This window comes from Aethalodelphis obliquidens, unplaced genomic scaffold, assembly GCF_003676395.1.
Source record: "Aethalodelphis obliquidens isolate GAN/ISIS:26980383/991018 unplaced genomic scaffold, ASM367639v1 scaffold80, whole genome shotgun sequence".
In the NCBI taxonomy this organism is placed as follows: domain Eukaryota; kingdom Metazoa; phylum Chordata; class Mammalia; order Artiodactyla; family Delphinidae; genus Aethalodelphis; species Aethalodelphis obliquidens.
Genome location: NW_020838024.1, coordinates 4,346,748 through 4,359,714, shown reverse-complemented (window position 1 = coordinate 4,359,714; position 12,967 = coordinate 4,346,748). Strand labels below are relative to the sequence as shown.

Here is a 12,967-nt window from a genome sequence, read left to right as displayed (position 1 = left end):
CACACACACACACACACACACACACACACACACACACACACACACACCACTCAGGCTGAATGTAGCTAAAACATGAGGTTCTGAACTTAGAATAACAGGCCCACTGTACTTGACATCACTTAAATATATATGGTACTCTCTAACTAAGCACCACATTTCAAGAGAAATGTGTGTGTGCGCGCGTGTGTATGTGTGTGTGCATGCGCAAACGCACCCTAGAGCCATGCCTGGGTAAGTAGACCCTCTAATCTTGCTAACATTCATGCCCTCACCTCTCTCCTCTCCCAGGTATTAGATCTTGGGTCCAGAGTCGGTTCTGGACTGCCCCTCCTTCCCTTTGATACACTGACTCATGAGGATGGACCAGAAACATCCACTAGCTCAGGACCCTGAAGTTCTGTGGCCCCAGCTTAAGGCCTCCAAAATGCTGGTCCTGGCTGGCTTTCCTGGGTCAGGGGAAGGGTGAAGGGAGGGAAGGGTGAAACCTGTGCTTCTGTTCCAGGTGTGGCGGTTTGGGATGGGGCAAGGGTGTAAAGGGGTAGAAAGCTCTCAAGGAGAGAGCACTTGGGAACCAGGCCCTAGGGATACCTAAGAGATGGGTCAAGATCTTCAACATTTGAAGGTGCTCAACATCGCTACTTATTAGAGAAATGCAAATCAAAACTACAACGAGGTGCCACCTCACACTGGTCAGAATGGCCATCATTAAAAAGTCTACAAATAACAAATGCTGGAGAGGGTGTGGAGAAAAGGGGACCCTCCTACACTGTTGGTGGGAATGTAAGTTGGTGCAGCCACTGTGGAAAACAATATGGAGGTTCCTCAAAAAACTAAAAACAGAACTACAATATAATCCAGCAATCCCACTCCTGGGCATATAACTGAGCAAAACTGTAACTCAAAAAGATGCATTCACCCCTATGTTCATAGAAGCATGGTTTACAGTAGCCAAGACATGGAAACAAGCTAAATGTCCATCGACAGTGAATGGATAAAGAAGATGTGGTACATATATATAATGGAATATTACTCAGTCACAAAAAAGAATGAAATAATGCCATTTGCAGCAACATGGATGAACCTAGAGATTATCATACTAAGTGAAGTAAGTCAGAAAGACAAAGAAAAATACCAATGATATCACTTATATGTGAAATCTAAAATATGACACAAATGAACCTATCTATGAAACAGACTCACAGACATAAAGAACAAACTTGTGGTTGACAAGGGGGGTGGGGGGAGGGAGGTATTGGGAGTTTGGTGTTAGAAGATGCAAACTATTATATACAGAATGTTTAAACAAGGTCCTACTGTAGAGCACAGGGAACTATATTAAATATCCTGTGATAAACCATAATGGAATAGAATATAAAAAAGGATGTATGTATGTATAACTGAATCATTTTGCTGTACAGCAGAAATAAATACAACATTGTAAATCAACTATACTTCAATAAAATATATAAATATATATATGAGAAAAAAGATCTTCGCTGTTTAAGTGGGAGACGCCAGTGTGTACAAACCCTCATGTCATGTTAAACCACACTGGTATGAATGAAGAATGTCAACAATGCTTTGTTTCTAGATACTGCAGGATAGAAACAGCAACATACTCATAACATATGAGAGTTAAAAGAATCTGCTAAGATCTTCCACAACCCCTTCATCTTACTGATAAGCAAATGGAAGCTGGGGTTCCTGTAACTTATCTAAGTTACATGACGACAGAGGTGGCATAGAACATGCTTCTCCCAATTTCCAGTCCATTTCTCTCTAAATTCTACTGTGAAAAGAGAAAAATGTAAAACTCGTTTGCCTGTATATGAGCAAAACTAAAAATAATGATGCACAATGATTGCTTTCTACCTCTGGCTAATTATAAGTAATCTCCACTAATATGTGTCAGATTCACTTTATTTCTGCTTTGCAAATAGGTTCATCTGTACCATTTTTCTAGTGGCGATCATTTTGCAATATATACAAACGTCAGATCATTATGTTGTACACCGGAAACTAAATGTTATATGTCAGTTATATCTCAATAAAAAATAAAGTGGGGGGAAAATATGCATCAGATTCACTTTAATCTTTTGCAAGCAAAGCAATTTTCAACCCAGGGCCAGCCACATGATTTGCAGAGTGCATCGCAAAATGAAAACACAGGGCCCTGGCCAGGGGCAGGGACCTCAATCTTTCCTTCCCACAGCCCACCACCCGAACCCACAGCAGATGGGCGACCACCAAGGAACTGCCAACACCACCCCGGGATATGTTGAGTACCTGAACGGTACGGGGATGAGCAGTCCCCTTCCTAGCCACCTGCCGCATGCCATCTTGGGGTGGGGAGGACTGCTGTCGCCTCACCTCAAGACACTGTGGGATGCACACTCCAACCTGAACCTCCGAGTGTGTGCCCAGGCTCCCACTGGGGGGCAGAGGGCAGCTATGGAACACAGGCCTCTGCCCTCACCCAGGTGCAACCTAATCACTGCCCTGGCAGGGTCACAGTGAAAGTGGTGTCTGGGTGCAAAGCAGGAGGCCAGAAGGGACTGGGCACAAAGGGGCAAGAAAGTGGCCGAGAACCCATCCTAGGAAGGCAGGGAGGTGGCAAGAGTCACCTGTAAGAGCAGAGGCTCCAGGCCCACAGCACTGGCTCCATCATCCTATCAGACTTCACTTACGAGGCACAAATTCGAAGAGAAAACCATTAAGAATTTCAAGATGGCAGACCTCTTCTGCGTATGGCCCTGTGAGGCTACTCTAGTCACCATGAAGCTAGCCCTGACTGAACTTTACTGTTGTGTGTACAATCCTCTGTTGCTCAGACAGCTAACTGCTGAAAGCAGCCTGAAAGAACTAGAGGATCACTGTGCAGGTAGCCTAACAAATAGACACTGTATTAACCTGCTAGGGCCACCACAGCAAAAAAGTACCACAGGTTGAGTAGCTAAAACAACAGAAAGTTATTTCTTCACAATTCTGGAGGCTTGAAATCCAAGATCAAGGTATTATCAGGGTGGGTTTCTCCTAAGGCCTCTCTCTTTGGCTTGTAGCTGGCTGTCTTCTCCCTGTGTCTTCACATGGTCTTCCCTCTGTGTCTGTCTATGTCCAAATTTCCTCTTGTTTTTCCTCATACTGGATTAGGGCCCACCTTAATGGCCTTATTTGAATTTAATTTCCTCTTTAAAGGTCCTATCTCCAAATACAGTCACATTCTGAGGTATCAAGAGTTAAAACTTCAACATATGAGTTTGGGGGGGACACAATCAATCGATAACAGACACCATTCCTCAAATGCTGGATACTCTATAGAGGTGATCTCAGGGAAAACAGCTCCCTAAGAACCTATACGCAGTCTATGGCTTCTCTCAGGGAGGCCTTCTCTAAGCCTCCTGATCAATCAAGCTCCTCTTGTAGACACTCTTATAGCCACAATGCTTGTGCACACTAATTTTAGAATTTTTAAATTCTCCTCCCACTAGATTATAAATTCGTGAGGGCAGGACCCAACTTGGAATGTTCAGAGCTTTGTCCCTTAGTATTTGGTCCCTAGGAAGCACCAAATTAAAATTTTCTGAAGGAAGGAAGGCCAACCAATGACACACAAACCAATGGAATTAAACTGGAACCTTCTAATCTTTGGCTTCTTGGCCCAGGAAACAGCCTGGGGATCCACTTCTTGGGCCTTTGGAGGAGAGGATTTAGAACATAAAGTGTATTGATAATTTCCTCAAGTATTTAATTTCAAATCTAACAAGTAAACGTCCTTCCCCATAAAGAAACAAGTTTGTGGTTATTTAATGAGACTTCCAGCTGCTGCACAGAAATGGGACTGTGCAGGGGGGTAGGAATGTTTGTTTTCCCAAACATTGGCATTAATCAAGCTGTGGGAAGAACATACAGTTAACATTAATTGCTTCCAAAAGAACACATTTGCCTTGCCTCAGTGACTCAGAGCACTCCTGGAATGCTGAGCCACACTAGCTGAGGTAAGATGGGTGTCCTGCTCACACCTACAGGACCCCACTGCAAATACACATCATGCACTCATTCAATGGACAAACATTTATCAAACAAATGAATATTATGCATCAGACACTGGCCTTAGGATTCAAGTGTCCCTGACACTTGGGCTGCAAAGATGAGTCTCGTGGTGAAAATAGAATACAAGTTTAACAGAACAATCATGAATGAAGCTATGATTCATTTGTTTATTTACTCATTCATTCAACATTTACCAGGTGCTTACTATAAAAGGCTCTGTCCAAGACAGCGGGGATACAGTAGAGTTCAAAAGTGAGGAAGGGTTTGCGCTGGTGGAGCTTACATTCTTATTGGGGAGAGATGGATAATAAACCAATAAATGAATAAAGAGATAAAATAACATCAGAGGATGACAAGTGCTATGAAAATAACTAAAGCAGGAGAAATGGTTTACAAAGTGACAGAGAGAAAGCTATATAACTTAGTGGTCAAGGAAGGCTTCTTTGATTGGGTGATTTTGAGCAGAGACCTGAAGAGCATGAGAGAATGAGCCATGAAAAAATCTTGGGGAGGTGTATTCCAGGCTGAGGGAACAATAAGTGCAAAGGCCCTGGGATGAGCCCACATCCAGGAATGCCTAGGAGGCAGAGAAGGAGGGGGACAGTGGCAGGAAGGAAGGTAGAAGGCAACCAGGGGCCACATCAAGATGCAGAGTGAGCTCAGGAAAGGAGCACATCAGTCCTACATGGGGGTGGGGGTGAACCTCACAAGGAGGTAGCATTTGAAATGAGACTGAAAGGATGCCAGCAATTTGCCTAGTGGACCAGCTGAGAACTTGTCTTCCCACTCTCCACAGGAAGCTGAAAACCACGTGTGCTGTAGGTTCAGAGACCAGCAGTCGGAGTGCTAATGTGGCTGCAGATGACTGACCTGGTTCTCTCTGACGCACTCATCTTCCAAGGCATCTGCTCTTCTTTACTCTACTAAGAGAACACACCTGTTCCTCCCTAGCTGATGGATCTCTCAGGCCCCCATCTCTACATTCCTGCCTGGACCAATATTATGTTCACCATTGCATCCCCAGTTCTAGAACAGTGTCTGGCACAAGGTAGGAGCTTGTTGAGTAGATAAATGTCACTTGTTTTTTCTTATTTATCCATCCATCCATCCACCCATTCTTCTTCTTTTTTCCAAAATGAGAATTCAAAGTAGCTGTCTTCAGCTACATCCTCAGGCCACATCTTTGTCTTACATATTCCTGTTCAACTGCGAGGTATCAGAGTATCCACTAAATTCCTTCAGGAACGCATGGATATTCTCAGGGCTTAAACTGGCTCCACTGAGGTAAAATGTAAGTATCCAATAAACTGCCAAATGCAGCACAGATGGTCAATAAGTTCTGTCTACAAGAACCCACTTCAGACCTAGGGACACATACAGACTGAAAGTGAGGGGATGGAAAAAGATATTCCATGCAATGGAAATCAAAAGAAAGCTGGAGTAGCAATTCTCATATCAGACAAAATAGACTTTAAAATAAAGACTATTACAAGAGACAAAGAAGGACACTACATAATGATCAAGGGTTCGATCCAAGAAGAAGACATAACAATTGTAAATATTTATGCACCCAACATAGGAGCACCTCAATACATAAGGCAAATACTAACAGCCATAAAAGGGGAAATTGATAGTAACACAGTCATAGTAGGGGACTTTAACACCTCACTTTCACCAATGGACAGATCATCCAAAATGAAAATAAATAAGGAAACACAACCTTTAAATGATACATTAAACAAGATGGACTTAGTTGATATTTATAGGACATTCCATCCAAAAACAACAGAATACACATTCTTCTCAAGTGCTCATGGAACACTCTCCAGGATAGATCATATCTTGGGTCACAAATCAAGCCTAAATTTAAGAAAATTGAAATTGTATCAAGTATCTTTTCTGACCACAATGCTATGAGACTAGATATCAATTACAGGAAAAGATCTGTAAAAAATACAAATACATGGAGGCTAAACAATACACTGCTTAATAACCAAGTGATCGCTGAAGAAATCAAAGAGGAAATCAAAAAATACCTAGAAACAAATGACAATGGAGACACGACGACCCAAAACCTATGGGATGCAGCAAAAGCAGTTCTAAGAGGGAAGTTTATAGCAATACAATCCTACCTTAAGAAACAGGAAACATCTCGAATAAACAACCTAACCTTGCACCTAAAGCAATTAGAGAAAGAAGAACAAAAAAACCCCAAAGTTAGCAGAAGGAAGGAAATCATAAAGATCAGATCAGAAATAAATGAAAAAGAAATAAAGGAAACAATAGCAAAGATCAATAAAACTAAAAGCTGGTTCTTTGAGAAGATAAACAAAATCAATACTTAGAAGTTCAACATTTTTAAGTTCCTACCCTGGCCAGAAACTCTGCCAGATCTTGGGGACAAACCTGTGAATGAGCAGATGTGATTCTTATCCTTGTTGATCTTATTGCCTAGCAAATGACACTGACAGATATTCATTATATGATAAAGCCTGTGGCAGGAGAAGCAACCGGTGATAATAGCCACAGGAGAGGCACCTAATGCAGATGGAGGGGCAGTCTAGAAGGTTTTCTAAAGGAAGTCATGTGTGAGGCCTAGAGAAAAACAGAAGTGAGTCAGTAAAGCATTGGGGAGAAAATGTTTCAGAAGAAGGAACATAAGGGCAAGGGCTGGAGGCAGCTTCTTTGAGGAATAAACACTAGTTCAGGATGGCAAGGCTATATTTGGAGTGATAAGAGATGAAACTGGAGAAAAAGGCAAAAGTCACACAGAGAAGGAGATCCTAAAACTTACCAAACAGCTGGGTCTTTATTCTGAGGGTACACTGGAAAGCTTTCAGCATGGGAGAAAGATGAGCTGATTTATGTATTAGAAATGTTTCTCCGATTTATAATGGACGAGATCAAGGGCAGGGAGACTTTGCAGTAATTCAAGTGAGAGGTTATGATGTTGAAGGCAGACATATTTAGAAAACTATTTAGGTGGTAGAAACGACAAGACTTGGTAATGTGGGTTGATTGAAGACACGAATAAAAGAAGAAAACCCAGGAGTTTGTTTGCCACACAGAGCTTTGAAGCTAGAGACTGAGTCATCCATTTTTTAGGGACAGTATCACTGTCCAGTAAGGGCCACTGATGGCTCCAGTGGTGAGAAGACCAGAGTGGGATGGAGCGATGAGACCACTGCCTCAGTCTCTGTAGGCAGCAGGAGGAAGCCAGAGGTTGGTCAGAACAGGATAAACCTCCTCTCGTCCCCACCCAAGGCACACGGAAGCACAAGGATGACCAAGGGCAAAGCCAGGAGCCACTACTCATCAAGATACCTCACGTGTTTCCCTACAGAGTTGTAGGAAGTGAAGTAGAGTTTAATAGCTAACAACTCACATAACATTTCTTCAAACTTAAAACTTTCTGCCCTATAAGGGAATCATCTTTTAGTTGAAACTGATCCTTTGCTCATACTGATCTAAATCCCCTTCCCAGCCTAGCATGCACTCCCCAGTGTTCTCTGCCTTTCCAGATTCTGCCCAAACTTCGGTGCAGTCCCAGCCACTCTGACAGCACATGCTCAGCACAGAGCACTGTAGGAGGTAAAATGAGCAGATGTCATGTTTCCTAGGGAAGCTGTTTCCTGTTTGGGGAGTGGGAATGTATGTACCTGAAATGAGTCAAAAATTGTCAAGTGCTGGGAAAATGCAAAGAAAGGAATTACCGTGGTGAGGTCTGGCTAATGGATAAAGGCTTTTGACTGGATAAATGAGTATCTCATTGCCACAAAGCAACTGTGCTGAGACGTCGGTGCTCTGAGTTCCTGTAGTCTTGGTCTTGGATTTTACTAAGCAAACAAAACTCACTGGGTTACCATTTTATCTTCCCATACGTTCACACATGAAGTATTTCCCCCAAATTCTCTCCAAAAGTTTTCTCATTCCTCTCACTAGTAAAAGCTTGAAGCACTTTGCCAATCCTCCTACCAGTCCTGAAAGCAGGTAATTAAAAATAACATGACCCTTCACTAAAAGAAAAAATTAAAAGTACAGAACAACAATTAAAATATTAACTACCTCATAGCAAGGAATAGCATGGATCACTGTAGAGCAGCTATAATCATGAGGAAATCAGGTAATCAAGAAATTCAAGATAAGTCTCAGGCAGGTTGTACCAAGAAAGTTTGCTCTTAGCCAAGGAAAATTAACAGTGCATTTTAGACTCAACATGGAGTATGGTGATTGCTTAGATCTTCAACTCACTCAATTTCCATTAAATCAGAACAAAATTATACACAATACCTTCCCAACACGATGTCAGCTTAGTGATCTGATATGCTAATTCTAATGAGCTATTGTTAATGTTATTATAATACTTAATATTTGTGCAGGTCACTTAAAAAGCAACTCAAAGATTTCCAAATGACTTAGGTAAGAAATCCACCCAGGACTTCAATAGGGTAGACAAGATATTCTGAAAAACTCTCCCAGTATTAAGCCCCTAACAAAGCTTACAGCATTAAGAAAGGGGGTAAAGTCCTTAGAGGTCAAAAATCAAAAAAAGAAAAATACAAAGAAATCAGAGAAACTCAGAGAGAAAAGTAAAAGATGCAGTGTGATGATCTTTTTTATGTGTCAAGTCGGCTAGGCTACAGTCCCAGTTATTCAACCAAACATTAACCTGGGTGCGGCCGTGAAGACATTTTGTAGCTGTAATGGAAGTCCATAACTGGTTGACTTTAAGATTATTCTTGATAATCTAGTAGTCCTGGTTTAATCAGTTAAAAGACCTTAAAAGCAGAGCTGAGGCTTCCTAGATGAAGAAATTCTGCCCATGGACAGCTGCTTCAGACTGTGCCTGAAAGCTGCAGCCTGCCCTTCCTGACAGCCTGCCCACTGATTTTGGATTTGCCTAGCCAGCCTCCACTATCACGTAAACTAATTTCTTGCAATAATCCTCTTAATATCTACTTCCTACTGGTTCTGCTTCTCTGGCTAACCCCGATTGATGCATGAGGCTCACTGCTGATCTGGGGCAACGGCTGCTCCCTACTTCTGCTCTGGAGAAAAGAGGCAAGTTTAGGACTCACATAGGTGAAAAGTCAGATTAGGATCCACTAAGTGAAAATGTGAACCAGAAAACAAAGAACCAAGTAAGCAAACCTAAACTTGGCTCTCGGGGCTTCAACTCTGGGTACAGGGTAGAAAACTGTTCATGGAGAATCTATAGCCACAAGCCATAGATTTGGGACCCAACTCCACCATGGAATATGTGTAACTTCAACACTGAGCATAAAGAGATATCACTTCATATTCACCAGACTGGCAAAATTTATAAGTGAGAATATCAAGTATTAGACAGAATATGGAACAATAGGAACTATTAGATTCACTGCTCTTGAACAACTTTGGAAAGCAATTTTGCATCATCTGGTAAGGTCATAGATGTATATATCCTATGAGATAATGATTTCATTCCACTACTAGGTATACGCCCTAGAAAACCCTGTGAATCTGTGTTCTGAAAAACATGCACAAGATGGTCTGTGCAGCATAATGTATAATAGCCCCAAACTGGAAGCAGTTCAGATCCACTCACAGGAGGCTAGTCCAAGTGGAAGAGTCACGTAATGGACTATCTACAACCGAGAAAATGAATGAATTACAGCTACATGTCCTGGCACAAACACAATGTGGTGTAACAAAAAGCCCAATACATATATTAAAATTTCATTTCTTTTCATGGTCTTATCACATATTTTAAAGATAAAACCTGGACCAGGGCTTCCCTGGTGGCGCAGTGGTTGAGAGTCCGCCTGCCTATGCAGGGGACACGGGTTCGTGCCCTGGTCCGGGAAGATCCCACATGCCGCGGAGCGGCTAGGCCCGTGAGCCATGGCCGCTGAGCCTGTGCGTCCGGAGCCTGTGCTCCGCAACGGGTGAGGCCACAACAGTGAGAGGCCCATGTACAAAAAAAAAAAAAAAAACCTGGACCAGATCCCTACTTACCCACATCCTATATCCAGGTTGTCAACTCTTCAGACCAAGATTTATATCCTATTCACAACTGTACCCACAGAACTTAGGAGAGCACAAGACGTAAAGAAGATACCCAACAGATAATTGTTGAATGAATGAATAAATTTTGAACACAGAAACGCATGCCAAACCTAGGGGCAGGACAGGAATAAAGACGCAGAAGTAGAGAATGGACTTGAGGACACGGGGAAGGGGAAGCGGAAGCTGGGATGAAGTGAGAGAGTGGCACGGACATATATACACTACCAAATGTAAAATAGATAGCTAGTGGGAAGCAGCCGCATAGCACAGGGAGATCAGCTCGGTGCTTTGTGACCACCTAGAGGGGTGGGATAGGGAGGGTGTGAGGGAGATGCAAGAGGGAGAAGATATGGGGATACATGTGTATGTATAGCTGATTCACTTTGTTATAAAGCAGAAACTAACACACCATTATAAAGCAATTATACCCCAATAAAGATGTTAAAAAAAAAAAAAAAAAAGAAAGAAAGAAACGCATGCCAGGAAACAGACCCTGTGTTTCTAGCCTAGTGTCCTGATGCACGAAATCCCAAACCCTGATTTTACCTACCTGGACCCCTTTCTGCCATAGATGACCCTGCAACTGTTGTTGTTGTCATCTGACCTATCTGACTCCCCTTCCCCAGGTTCCAAAAACCATACTTCCCCCGGATACTTGCATCTAAGAGCCACTCAAGTCCCAGTGTGATACATTGCCATCAAAAACCCTAAGAGAAGGGATCTCGTCAATGTCAATAAAATGAGGTTTTGAAATGTGCTCTAGATTTAATTCCGGCAAGTTGTATTTTCCCATGATTTAACATGGATTCCAGAAAGTTGGAGTAAACAAGAACTTTGACAGGGCTCGGCAAATACAAGGTTCAGAACAGCAAACAAAACTGGTTAAGGAATTCTAGTTCAAATTGATCAAATCGATAACAAAATAGTATCACATTAAAGTTCTGGGGGGAAAAAAAGGAGTTAATTATACTGGGCCATATTGAAAAGGGACTTATTATGAAATTCCTGAGTACCTTTCTATTTGGGAAATAAACATAAGTGAAGGGACACATTTTAGGGGAAAGTAATTGATATACTTTCTCTCCTGAAGTACTAGAGTACTTTTAAAGTACATCTTTTTTTCAATACCAAGGGTGTTCCTGTTTTGAACATTATGAAGAAGGAATGTTTTATACAAGGAAAGGTGGTCTTTCTCGATACAATCACAGTAATTCAATCTGGTAGCACTGACTTCCCTAAGCACGAGGTGTACCTTAACGTGGGCTAATGACATGCCTAGTGTTGGTGAATTTCATCCCCTCTGCAGGGTAACATGGTACAAGAACAGTGCAATTACCTGTTTCGGGGAGACCAAGCACATTTCAGTATACCAAGATTTTTAAATTCCAAATGTCAAGTATACTTTAAGAATAATCACAAGCACATTAGCTTATTCTGCAATCTCTAGCTGTCATTTTAGTATTGAGTCACAATTATTGTCTTAGGGAGGGAGATCGTCACAAAGAACTGACACTTCCTTAACATCTAGAAATCACACATTTCTTTTTTCTGTTATGTTATGTGGACTGGATGCCAGCGCACTCTAGATTCATCTATGTGGCTACAAGTCACTCTTCATTTCATTTCAATGATTTACTGATTTTCCACTTTGCACCTAACACTATGTTACATACTGTTTGGGAAGAGAGTTCCTACTCTAATGGGGTTTTCCAGATAGTTGATGAAACAAGATTTATATTCAAGGAAGACTTAAAGAATAAATACGACAGAGTATGAAGCCCGAGGTGTAATAGAACCTTGACTTAGGAGCTCGGTTATATTCTGAACACCAGCTGCCTCGATGCTTTTGAAAATTCACTCCCTCCTCTGAGCCACAGTTGCTTCTTTGGTGAGAGAAAGAGGCTACATTAGGCACTCTCAAAGGTCCTTCTGACAAAGCTGTTCACTTCTGACATTCTGGGTTTTAAAGAAGTATAAGAGAGTATCTTTTAGACGATGTGTGTGGAGAAATTCACAATGCAAAGATTGTTCCAAGGTGGGATTAATCAGAGAAGGTTTCAGAGTAGTGGTAGGTCTTAAGGTTGGCCTAGAAGCACAATGATGAAATGGTATTGCAAGCACTATAACTGTGGTATTGTGTGTGACCTATTGGGGGCATCACATTTGTAAACCTCATTCTTTTCCTATTCATCTCTTCTGCCTTTATGACTAAACGCATGCCATTCTCAACACATTATTACTCAACTCTACCTCAACAGGGGAGTTATAAAGGAGAGAATGGGTTCAAGTGGGTGGATGAGGAACAGCCTAACTCATTTCACAGAGCAGCCATGCCTACAGGAGCAATTACCCAGCCAAATTCACTCACGGTCCTAGTAACTCCCTCTGCCATATTAATTACCTAGTGATCTAAAAACTATCAAATCACACATACAAAGTGTCATCTATCATCCAAGATTAATAAGAATTGGGCAATTATTAATAGGAATTGGGCAATTAATAGGAGTTGGGCAATTATTCCAACTATTCCAATCCTTCCAGATGATCGGATTGGTGACAGAGTCCTAAAAATTCACACTGAAACTAAATTATCTGGAATGGTACATCAATCAATCGGACCGACAAGATGATGCGTCTCTTGGTGCTTTCTGGAAGGAGATTTAGATAGTAAGTTATCTAATTTAGGTCAGAGTTCCAATAGCTTATTAAAGTTAAGGAATTTAAGCAGCTGTCCATTTTTGTATACAGAAAATAGAGACTCAAAAATTTCTTATTGCTTGCATATACTCTGCTAAGATTACAGAAGAAACTCCCAGGAAGGTTACCATCTATCTTAGGGTCTGGATGATGTCTGCAGAGAAATTACTCC

The 12,967-nt window shown here is 41.7% G+C and overlaps 1 protein-coding gene across 2 annotated transcripts in view; it reads right to left on the bottom strand.

Moving 5' to 3' along the window:
* The window catches only part of ADAMTS12 (ADAM metallopeptidase with thrombospondin type 1 motif 12), a 383,295-nt gene that overhangs the window by 230,986 nt on the left and 139,342 nt on the right, over positions 1 to 12,967 (bottom strand). The window lies entirely within an intron of this gene.